Genomic DNA, 11,009 nt, shown 5'->3' on the forward strand with positions numbered 1-11,009 from the left:
CACGTTCATTCATCCACATGCAGCAAGAAACACTAAATTTAGCTGTTTAATTCTGTGGAAAACAAATCCCAGCTCTCACATCTCTAACAGAGTTGAATATAAATGTATTATTGGCTTGTTTTCAGCTTTTTATGCAGCTGTTGCCATAAACTGGAACTCAGATTGATATCTGGACTGCTTGCCATCTCCCCTGGTCCTTTGCCTGCCATCTCCTCTGGTCCTTTACCTGCCATCTCCCCCGGTCCTTTACCTGCCATCTCCCCTGGTCCTTTACCTGCCATCTCCCTGGTCCTTTGCCTGCCATCTCCTCTGGTCCTTTACCTGCCATCTCCTCTGGTCCTTTACCTGCCATCTCCTCTGGTCCTTTACCTGCCATCTCCCCATGTCCTTTACCTGCCATCTCCTCTGGTCCTTTACCTGCCATCTCCTCTGGTCCTTTACCTGCCATCTCCTCTGGTCCTTTACCTGCCATCTCCCCATGTCCTTTACCTGCCATCTCCTCTGGTCCTTTACCTGCCATCTCCCCATGTCCTTTAGCTGCCATCTCCCCTGGTCCTTTACCTGCCATCTCCTCTGGTCCTTTACCTGCCATCTCCTCTGGTCCTTTACCTGCCATCTCCTCTTGTCCTTTACCTGTCATTTCCCCATGTCCTTTAGCTGCCATCTCCTCTGGTCCTTCACCTGCCATCTCCCCTGGTCCTTTACCTGCCATCTCCCTATGTCCTTTAGCTGCCATCTCCTCTGGTCCTTTACCTGCCATCTCCCCTGGTCCTTTACCTGCCATCTCCCCATGTCCTTTAGCTGCCATCTCCTCTGGTCCTTTACCTGCCATCTCCTCTGGTCCTTTACCTGCCATCTCCCCATGTCCTTTACCTGCCATCTCCTCTGGTCCTTTACCTGCCATCTCCCCATGTCCTTTACCTGCCATCTCCCCCGGTCCTTTACCTGCCATCTCCCCTGGTCCTTTACCTGCCATCTCCTCTGGTCCTTTACCTGCCATCTCCCCTGGTCCTTTACCTGCCATCTCCTCTGGTCCTTTACCTGCCATCTCCCCTGGTCCTTTACCTGCCATCTCCCCTGGTCCTTTACCTGCAATCTCCTCTGGTCCTTTACCTGCCATCTCCCCATGTCCTTTACCTGCCATCTCCCCATGTCCTTTACCTGCCATCTCCCTGGTCCTTTACCTGCCATCTCCCTGGTCCTTTACCTGCCATCTCCCCATGTCCTTTACCTGCTATCTCCCCATGTCCTTTACCTGCCATCTCCCCTGGTCCTTTACCTGCCATCTCCCCATGTCCTTTACCTACCATCTCCCCTGGTCCTTTACCTGCCATCTCCCCTGGTCCTTTACCTGCCATCTCCTCTGGTCCTTTACCTGCCATCTCCCCTGGTCCTTTACCTACCATCTCCTCTGGTCCTTTACCTGCCATCTCCCCTGGTCCTTTACCTGCCATCTCCCCTGGTCCTTTACCTGCCATCTCCCCTGGTCCTTTACCTGCCATCTCCCCATGTCCTTTACCTGCCATCTCCTCTGGTCCTTTACCTGCCATCTCCCCATGTCATTTACCTTGCCATCTCCCCTGGTCCTTTACCTGCCATCTCCCCATGTCCTTTACCTGCCATCTCCCCTGGTCCTTTACCTGCCATCTCCCTGGTCCTTTACCTGCCATCTCCCTGGTCCTTTACCTGCCATCTCCCCATGTCCTTTACCTACCATCTCCCCTGGTCCTTTACCTGCCATCTCCCCTGGTCCTTTACCTGCCATCTCCCCTGGTCCTTTACCTGCCATCTCCTCTGGTCCTTTACCTGCCATCTCCTCTGGTCCTTTACCTGCCATCTCCCCTGGTCCTTTACCTGCCATCTCCCCCGGTCCTTTACCTGCCATCTCCCCCGGTCCTTTACCTGCCATCTCCCCATGTCCTTTAGCTGCCATCTCCTCTGGTCCTTTACCTGCCATCTCCCCTGGTCCTTTACCTGCCATCTCCTCTGGTCCTTTACCTGCCATATCCCCTGGTCCTTTACCTGCCATCTCCCCCGGTCCTTTACCTGCCATCTCCTCTGGTCCTTTACCTGCCATCTCCCCATGTCCTTTACCTGCCATCTCCCCATGTCCTTTACCTGCCATCTCCCCATGTCCTTTACCTGCCATCTCCCTGGTCCTTTACCTGCCATCTCCCCTGGTCCTTTACCTGCCATCTCCTCTGGTCCTTTACCTGCCATCTCCTCCGGTCCTTTACCTGCCATCTCCCCTGGTCCTTTACCTGCCATCTCCTCCGGTCCTTTACCTGCCATCTCCTCCGGTCCTTTACCTGCCATCTCCCCTGGTCCTTTACCTGCCATCTCCTCCGGTCCTTTACCTGCCATCTCCCCATGTCCTTTACCTGCAATCTCCCCTGGTCCTTTACCTGCCATCTCCTCCGGTCCTTTACCTGCCATCTCCTCCGGTCCTTTACCTGCCATCTCCTCTGGTCCTTTACCTGCCATCTCCTCCGGTCCTTTACCTGCCGTCTCCTCTGGTCCTTTACCTGCCATCTCCTCTGGTCCTTTACCTGCCATCTCCTCTGGTCCTTTACCTGCAATCTCCCCTGGTCCTTTACCTGCCATCTCCTCCGGTCCTTTACCTGCCATCTCCTCCGGTCCTTTACCTGCCATCTCCCCTGGTCCTTTACCTGCCATCTCCTCCGGTCCTTTACCTGCCATCTCCTCTGGTCCTTTACCTGCCATCTCCTCTGGTCCTTTACCTGCCATCTCCTCTGGTCCTTTACCTGCCATCTCCCCATGTCCTTTACCTGCCATCTCCCCTGGTCCTTTACCTGCCATCTCCCCTGGTCCTTTACCTGCCATCTCCTCTGGTCCTTTACCTGCCATCTCCTCTGGTCCTTTACCTGCCATCTCCTCTGGTCCTTTGCCTGCCATCTCCCCTGGTCCTTTACCTGCCATCTCCCCTGGTCCTTTACCTGCCATCTCCCCTGGTCCTTTACCTGCCATCTCCTCTGGTCCTTTACCTGCCATCTCCTCTGGTCCTTTACCTGCCATCTCCTCTGGTCCTTTGCCTGCCATCTCCCCTGGTCCTTTACCTGCCATCTCCCCTGGTCCTTTACCTGCCATCTCCTCCGGTCCTTTACCTGCCATCTCCCCATGTCCTTTACCTGCCATCTCCCCTGGTCCTTTACCTGCCATCTCCCCTGGTCCTTTACCTGCCATCTCCTCTGGTCCTTTACCTGCCATCTCCTCTGGTCCTTTACCTGCCATCTCCCCTGGTCCTTTACCTGCCATCTCCCCTGGTCCTTTACCTGCCATCTCCCCATGTCCTTTACCTGCCATCTCCCCTGGTCCTTTACTTGATCGGTAACAGCCAACATCTTTCCCAATCTTTGATTTAAATGAGCTTCTTTCCGCTGTTTCTACTGAGAGCTCTCTTATTATTTTCCTTCAGTCAGCCACTCATTTGTTGAAGAATTCCACATTACAAGGCAATTCCATGTTTTCCCCTCTCCTTGAGAAAGAAGGAGAATCCACGGCATGTTTTTCTGTCGTATCTGTAACATAAAGCAACTGGCGGACATCTTTCTCCTGGGTTTATAAACCTTGTCTCACTGTGTAAACCTTGTGATGGTTAATTCATGTGAAAATGACACGCTAACATATAAAAAAAGTGAAAAATGCTTTGAAAAACAGAAACTACGATGGCGCATAAACCTCTCGGCTCTCATCTCGCTGCGGTCACCATAAATCCGTCTCTTCCTGGGAACAAGAGTAAAACAAACTCGACTCTGCTTTTAAAAATACACAGAGCTGCAGCGATGAGTGATCATGGCCGAGGGAAATATCTGCTCTGTGTAAACATCTGAGAGCGCCACTTAATGAGGCCGACGTGGAATCTCCTCCAAATTCAGTTAATAATAACAAGAAGAGTTATGGGCCCCCGGCTCTGTGGACGCGTTCTGGATGTCGGCTTCTAAACCTGCACGAATGGAGAGTTTTCAGGATAAATCTCATCACACATCAACGGTAGGATGTGTTTCCAGTCCTCGTACCTGAGCATCTTCAGAGGAATGTGTTTTTTCTTCATTAAGCCACTTAACTCTGAGCTGTGAACCATTCAGGCAGGAAAAAGGCTCCTAACTCCAGGGATGAGCCAGTGTTGTGTCCAACTTAGCAAAGAAGCCGTTTTAAACTGGATCTTTAGGCACTTTGTTCCCAGCAGCCTGTCACAAAGACACATCATTTGTTCCCATTTCTTTAGCTGCATGTGTGAAAAACAGCTTCATAGTTTCAACTTTTTTTGTACATTTACGTTTAAAACTGCTTTCAGTTACCAAAAGAGTCAAATTAATATAAGAAATTCAGTTTAAAAAAATCCTAATCCCAAAAAAATGAATGTTATCACATCTAAAAGTAGGAAAAAACAGATAATAATAAGAATTATATGTTATTCAACATCAAGAAAAAGTAAATAAGATTCAATTTAAAGCCAACTAGCTAGACTACCTTCATCAACACCAAAACGAGGCTGGAACTCTGCTCACAGGACGCAGCAGGGGGTAAGAAGATGTTCAGAAATGATGTTGCTGATATGGGATGTCACACAGCTTCATGTCAAAAGAGGCGAACTATCCCTTTAATGAATTATTCAATGAATAGTTCCCAGTTCTTACTGGGAAACATCTCGTTCCCATGGTAACATCGCCCGGGAGACAGGTTTCAGCATCAGCTGACCTCACGGCATCTCAGCAGGACTAAGATCCAGATTGAGATCTGGAGCCGCTCCAGAACTCTCAGTCTGATTTACTGGATCTCTGTCATGTTGGTTCGCCTCCACCTCAGCTTCCCTCAGACGTCCTCTGACTGGTGGACCGAAGAGATCAGAGCAGATTCTCAGAACGTGAGGTTGAGTTTGTTTCTTCAAGCAGCTCAATGTCAGATTCTTGCACAGAATCCGGCGCCTCCCAGCAGCCTCCTGCACTGGAAAAAATCTCAATCTTACCAAGTATATTTTTCTCATTGAGTATCTCATTACACTTGATATAAGACACAACTGCCTAACAAGCACCATTTCAGACAGATATAGGGACTTGTTTTAATACAATACATCTTGAATATCTTGTTAAGTGAAAAAGTCTTGAAAACATCTTATTTTGAGTCACATTCCACATTAAACAAGCTTTTTTTTTTCATTTGAAGAGGTTTTTAAGCTAATTTCAAGATCACTTTTATCTCAAAAGTCCTAAATATCACATTTTATTTCAAGAAATCTTGACAAGCCGATTTTCACTAGTTCCATTGGCAGATTTTTTTGCTTATTTCAAGCAAAAACGTTTCGTATTTGTTGTTTTTTTACTTATTTTTGGAGGGGCATTTTTTCCAGTGTTGTTTGAAGACAATACATCTTGAATATCTTGTTAAAAGTCTTGAAAACAAATTGTTTTGAGTCACATATCATATGAAACAAGCTTTTTTTTTATTTTTACATTTGAAGAGGTTTTTAAGCTAATTTCAAGATCACTTTAATCTCAAAAGTCCTAAATATCACATTTTATTTCAAGAAATCTCAACAAGCCGATTTTCACTAGTTCCATTGGCAGATTTTTTTGCTTATTTCAAGCAAAAACGTTTCGTATTTGTTGTTTTTTTACTTATTTTTGGAGGGGCATTTTTTCCAGTGTGCTGGCTGTTTGGCCTCTCGCCGCTGATCGTGTGGAAATATGACATCAGCACGTTGTGTTCTGTCCAGCTGAGCCCGCCGCTCCCCTCCTTCCAAACCTTCTGGGAAGCTTCCCACAATGCATCTTGGTAAATCCCCCCTCAGGAAACCTTATCCTGAGCTGTGAGACGTTTGGGACGCGGTGGAATTCCACACTGTGTGCGTACGCAGATTCCCGGCAGGTGAAATCACTGCCGGCAGTCGGGCGTTCGTCAGGTCGCACTCAGCAGCTTTAAGCTTTAAAGCCCCGATCACACACTTCCTCTGTCAGCTGAGAGGTTGGAGCAGAGGCCTCTAAAGGACACCAAACCAAGCCTGAAGCCTGGAGTGGAAAACCAAAAAGCTGTGGGAAGTCCTTCTGGTGTGATGGAACTTTATTTATTAAGAAAGAAGAAAAAGAATCTACAGTTAAAAGGAGGTTCAGAAAGGTTTTATGAATCAGGACGTAAGAAAATGTCATTCAGCTGTGTGTAAACACGATGCCAAGGAGGAAAGACATCAGCAGCTGCTGCTGCCCATCGACCTGGGAAGGGTTATAAGGCCGTTTCCAAACTATCTGGAGTCCATCGTTCTACAGAGAGAAAGATTATTCACAGGTGGAAAACATTCAGGACAGCTGTCAGTCTGCCCAGGAGTGGACGTCCCTGCAAGGTCACCCCAAGGTCAGAAACCCAAAGAGCTACATCTCAGACTCTGCAGGCCTCAGTCAGCATGTTAAAGGTTCAAGGTCACCCCAAGGTCAGAAACCCCAAGAGCAACATCTCAGACTCTGCAGGCCTCAGTTAGCATGTTAAAGGTTAAAGGTCACCCCAAGGTCAGAAACCAAAGAGCTACATCTCAGACTCTGCAGGCCTCAGTTAGCATGTTAAAGGTTAAAGGTCACCCCGAGGTCAGAAACCCAAAGAGCTACATCTCAGACTCTGCGGGCCTCAGTTAGCATGTTAAAGGTTAAAGGTCACCCCAAGGTCAGAAACCCAAGAGCTACATCTCAGACTCTGCAGGCCTCAGTTAGCATGTTAAAGGTTAAAGGTCACCCCAAGGTCAGAAACCCCAAGAGCAACATCTCAGACTCTGCAGGCCTCAGTTAGCATGTTAAAGGTTAAAGGTCACCCCAAGGTCAGAAACCAAAGAGCTACATCTCAGACTCTGCAGGCCTCAGTTAGCATGTTAAAGGTTAAAGGTCACCCCGAGGTCAGAAACCCAAAGAGCTACATCTCAGACTCTGCGGGCCTCAGTTAGCATGTTAAAGGTTAAAGGTCACCCCAAGGTCAGAAACCCAAGAGCTACATCTCAGACTCTGCAGGCCTCAGTTAGCATGTTAAAGGTTAAAGGTCACCCCAAGGTCAGAAACCTAAGAGCTACATCTCAGACTCTACAGGCCTCAGTTAGCAGGTTAAAGGTTAAAGGTCACCCCAAGGTCAGAAACCAAAGAGCTACATCTCAGACTCTGCAGGCCTCAGTTAGCATGCTAAAGGTTAAAGGTCACCCCAAGGTCAGAAACCAAAGAGCTACATCTCAGACTCTGCAGGCCTCAGTTAGCATGTTAAAGGTTAAAGGTCACCCCGAGGTCAGAAACCCAAGAGCTACATCTGTCTCTACATTATGGCTGTGTTCGAAACCGCATACTACATACTACATACTACATACTACATACTACATACTGGATACTACATACTACATACTGCATACTGGATACTGCATACTGCATACTACATACTGCATACTACATACTGCATACTGCATACTACACTACATACTACATACTTCCATACAGCATACTGCATACTACATACTACATACTGCATACTGCATACTGCATACTACATACTGCATACTGGATACTGGATACTACATACTACATACTTCCATACTGCATACTGCATACTACATACTGGATACTGCATACTACATACTTCCATACTACATACTACATACTTCCATACTACATACTGCATACTACATACTGCATACTGCATACTACAGACTGCATACTACATACTGGATACTGCATACTACATACTACATACTGCATACTACATACTTCCATTCTACATACTTCCATACTGCATACTACATACTACATACTGCATACTACATACTTCCATACTACATACTTCCATACTGCATACTACATACTACATACTGCATACTGCATACTACATACTACATACTACATACTTCAATACTACATACTGTACACTACATACTGCATACCGCAAACTACATACTTCCATACTACATACCGCGTACTACATACTTCCATACTACATACCGCATACTACATACTACATACCGCATACTACATACTTCCATACTACATACCGCGTACTACATACTTCCATACTACATACCGCATACTACATACTTCCATACTACATACCGCATACTACATACTTCCATACTGCATACCGCATACTACATACTGCATACTGCATACTACATACTACATACTGCATACTACATACTACATACTGCATACTGCATACTACATACTGCATACTGCATACTTCCATACTGCATACTACATACTACATACTACATACTCATCGATCAGACAGTATGCAGAGCGTTTACCCACAATGCATTTCGCTCCTGCCCGAGCCGAAATCAGCCGGCCTGAAGCTGATTTCCCTTAAGCTCTAAACTCTGTAAACTTTAGCAACATTTGAAACATTTTCAGGTGAGAAAGTAGTCGTTTAGATCCCCAACGTGTTGAAAACCTGACAAAATACCGGCTATTTACAATTTTGCTCCCACGAATTCGGCGCTACTAAAGCTAGCCGCAGTGAGCTAACGCACTTCCTGTTATTTTCACAAAATAAAATACCCGTTGCCTTTTATCATAGGGAAAGCCATTACCATACAATTGGTGCTTTTGTTTTGAAAACAGGAAGTGAACCTACCCTCGTTGTAGCTAGCTTGAAACTGCCGTTTTGACAGGAAATGACGATCGGCGACGTCACGTTACGTTGCATCTTGGGTAGTTTGAGTATGAGCAGTAACCTCATGATGCATACCCAACATTTCGGAGAATCTAGTATGCATCTGGGAAAAAAAGTCAGTATGAGTAGTAGGAGAAGTATGCGGTTTCGAACACAGCCTTTGTCTCCTTTTGTCTTCTTTGGTCGACCACAAGCAGCGTTTATTCATGAGCTTCAAACAGAGACTCAAACCCACAACTTGAACCGCAGTCTTTATCTGAATCGAAGCATTTGATCAGATGAGATACTCATCTAAACTTTTGCTTTCTGAGGCTTTTATTTCGGAGCTGTGATGAATTTGACCAGATAAATCAGCCTTTTTGCTGTGTGACCTCTTCCAGCCTAGTTTAAACTGCGCCGACCCAAAAACCAAACACACCCGTCTCCGGATCGTGGTGTGCAGCAGGGGTGGTGCTGAGGGGGCTCGTCCAGTAAACATGGAATTTCTTTCTCAGCTGCCTCCTTTTTTTATGGCCTCATTCTGAAATCCTCATGTGGGGAAGTTGGCTGAGCCGCTCCAGATCCAGCACAAAGACTCTTTTGTGTCTGTGGGACAGAAACCAGGAGAAAGTCAGAATGATGGATGTGCAACAACTGTGTGATTTACAGAGAGAGTCAGCGGCGATGAATGCTTCAAACCACAAACGTCTGAACGAGCTGCTGCTGAGAAGCGTTCTGTGGAAGGGAAACCATCAACCAGGAGAAAGATGTTCATACTTTTAAAGACGGTGTTAAAACTTTACTGCAGACATGTTTCAGCCTCCGTCAGGCAGAGATGGAGGATGATGGAGCGTTTCCAGGGTAACGCACCGTCACCTGTGAGGATCTCACTCGCAGCCGGAATAAATCAGACACACGGGATCCTTTCTGAGTTAAACGTTGACAGATTTTACTGCCGACACAATCCCTTCGGTTAAAGGGACAGTTCGCCTCTTCTGACATGAAGCTGTGTAACATCCCATATCAGCAACATCATTTCTGAACATCTTCTTACCCCCTGCTGCGTCCTGTGAGCAGAGTTCCAGCCTCGTTTTGGTGTTGATGAAGGTAGTCCGGCTAGTTGGCTGGGGTTTAAAAAATAAAGCCTTTTGCTTCTCAAAACAATATGCGTTCAACAGAGTAATACATTTGCGTCACAAAATGGTTCTCCAGGAAAAAGTCAGACCTCAGAATCTCTTGGCCCTATTTTCTCTCCCTTCGTACCAATGCGGAGGGGCTTTTGAACATTTCAAGGGGGCGCCACTGAGCCATTTTACATATGTACGAGGTCGTCAGGGTGGGCGTGTGTGCCAAGTTTCATGACTTTGCGATGATGATAAGGCTTTCAAACCACAAACACCATCACACGATTTTCACCGCCTGGCCACGCCCACACCCACACCGTTCAGAGTTTGGAAAAGTTTCTCCATGATTTTTCCCCCCCGTGTCTTAAGAGTAACCTGGCCAAGTTTGAAGCTTGTAGCATTAAATCTGTAGGACGAGTTCAATCAAATGCGAGGTGTGGAAAAAAAAGACGTTTCCAACCACCAGCAGGTGGCGCTATAGGTGGATGTCACTATGTTATATGTGCGCGTTCAGTCTGGGTCCAGCATTCACCGTATGAAGTTTGGGACAGATTGGATAATGTATGTGGGAGTTATAAGCGACTTAATGTTTTGTGGCGAGTGATGGCGAGTCATCGAACTTTGAGGTGTCGCCACGGACACACCCTTTAAGTTTTGAAAAAGTTTCTCCATGATTTTTTCCCCCCATGTCCTAAGAGTAACCTGGCCAAGTTTGAAGTCTGTAGCATTAAATCTGTAGGACGAGTTCATATGCAAGGTGTGGAATCGGGCAAAAATGGCACCAAAACGCACTTTCCATCCAAAATGGCCGCCTTCCTGTGGACGTGGGACCATGGCGGCATGAGACTTTTTTGTGCGTCTGGGCATGATGAATGAGTGTACCGAATTTAGTCGTCCCACGTGAAACTAATCCTAATGCGGGGACAATTTTTAAGCATCGTATGGGGCGCTACAGAGTCAATGAGCGACTCCCAAAAATATAAAGTTTAGATTCTTTCTAGTAATTTAGTACCTTCTAGTAATCAATATTACCGGATACATAGAGCAACACGGACCACTTCTTACTGGTTCAATGGTGGTTTATTATTCAACTAAGGTTGCCTAGGTTACATCGAATGCCCTAGTGGCAGTATGCCCTCGCGTGGTAATCCTTGGTATGGTCATACATAACATATCTCCTTCCCACTAAGATTTGTTGTCAATTACAAAAACATTCTTCTGAAGCAATCTTACTGTATATTCAGTTTAAACTGATTATAT

This window comes from Odontesthes bonariensis, chromosome 20 (genome assembly GCF_027942865.1).
Source record: "Odontesthes bonariensis isolate fOdoBon6 chromosome 20, fOdoBon6.hap1, whole genome shotgun sequence".
NCBI classification, from domain to species: Eukaryota; Metazoa; Chordata; class Actinopteri; order Atheriniformes; family Atherinopsidae; genus Odontesthes; species Odontesthes bonariensis.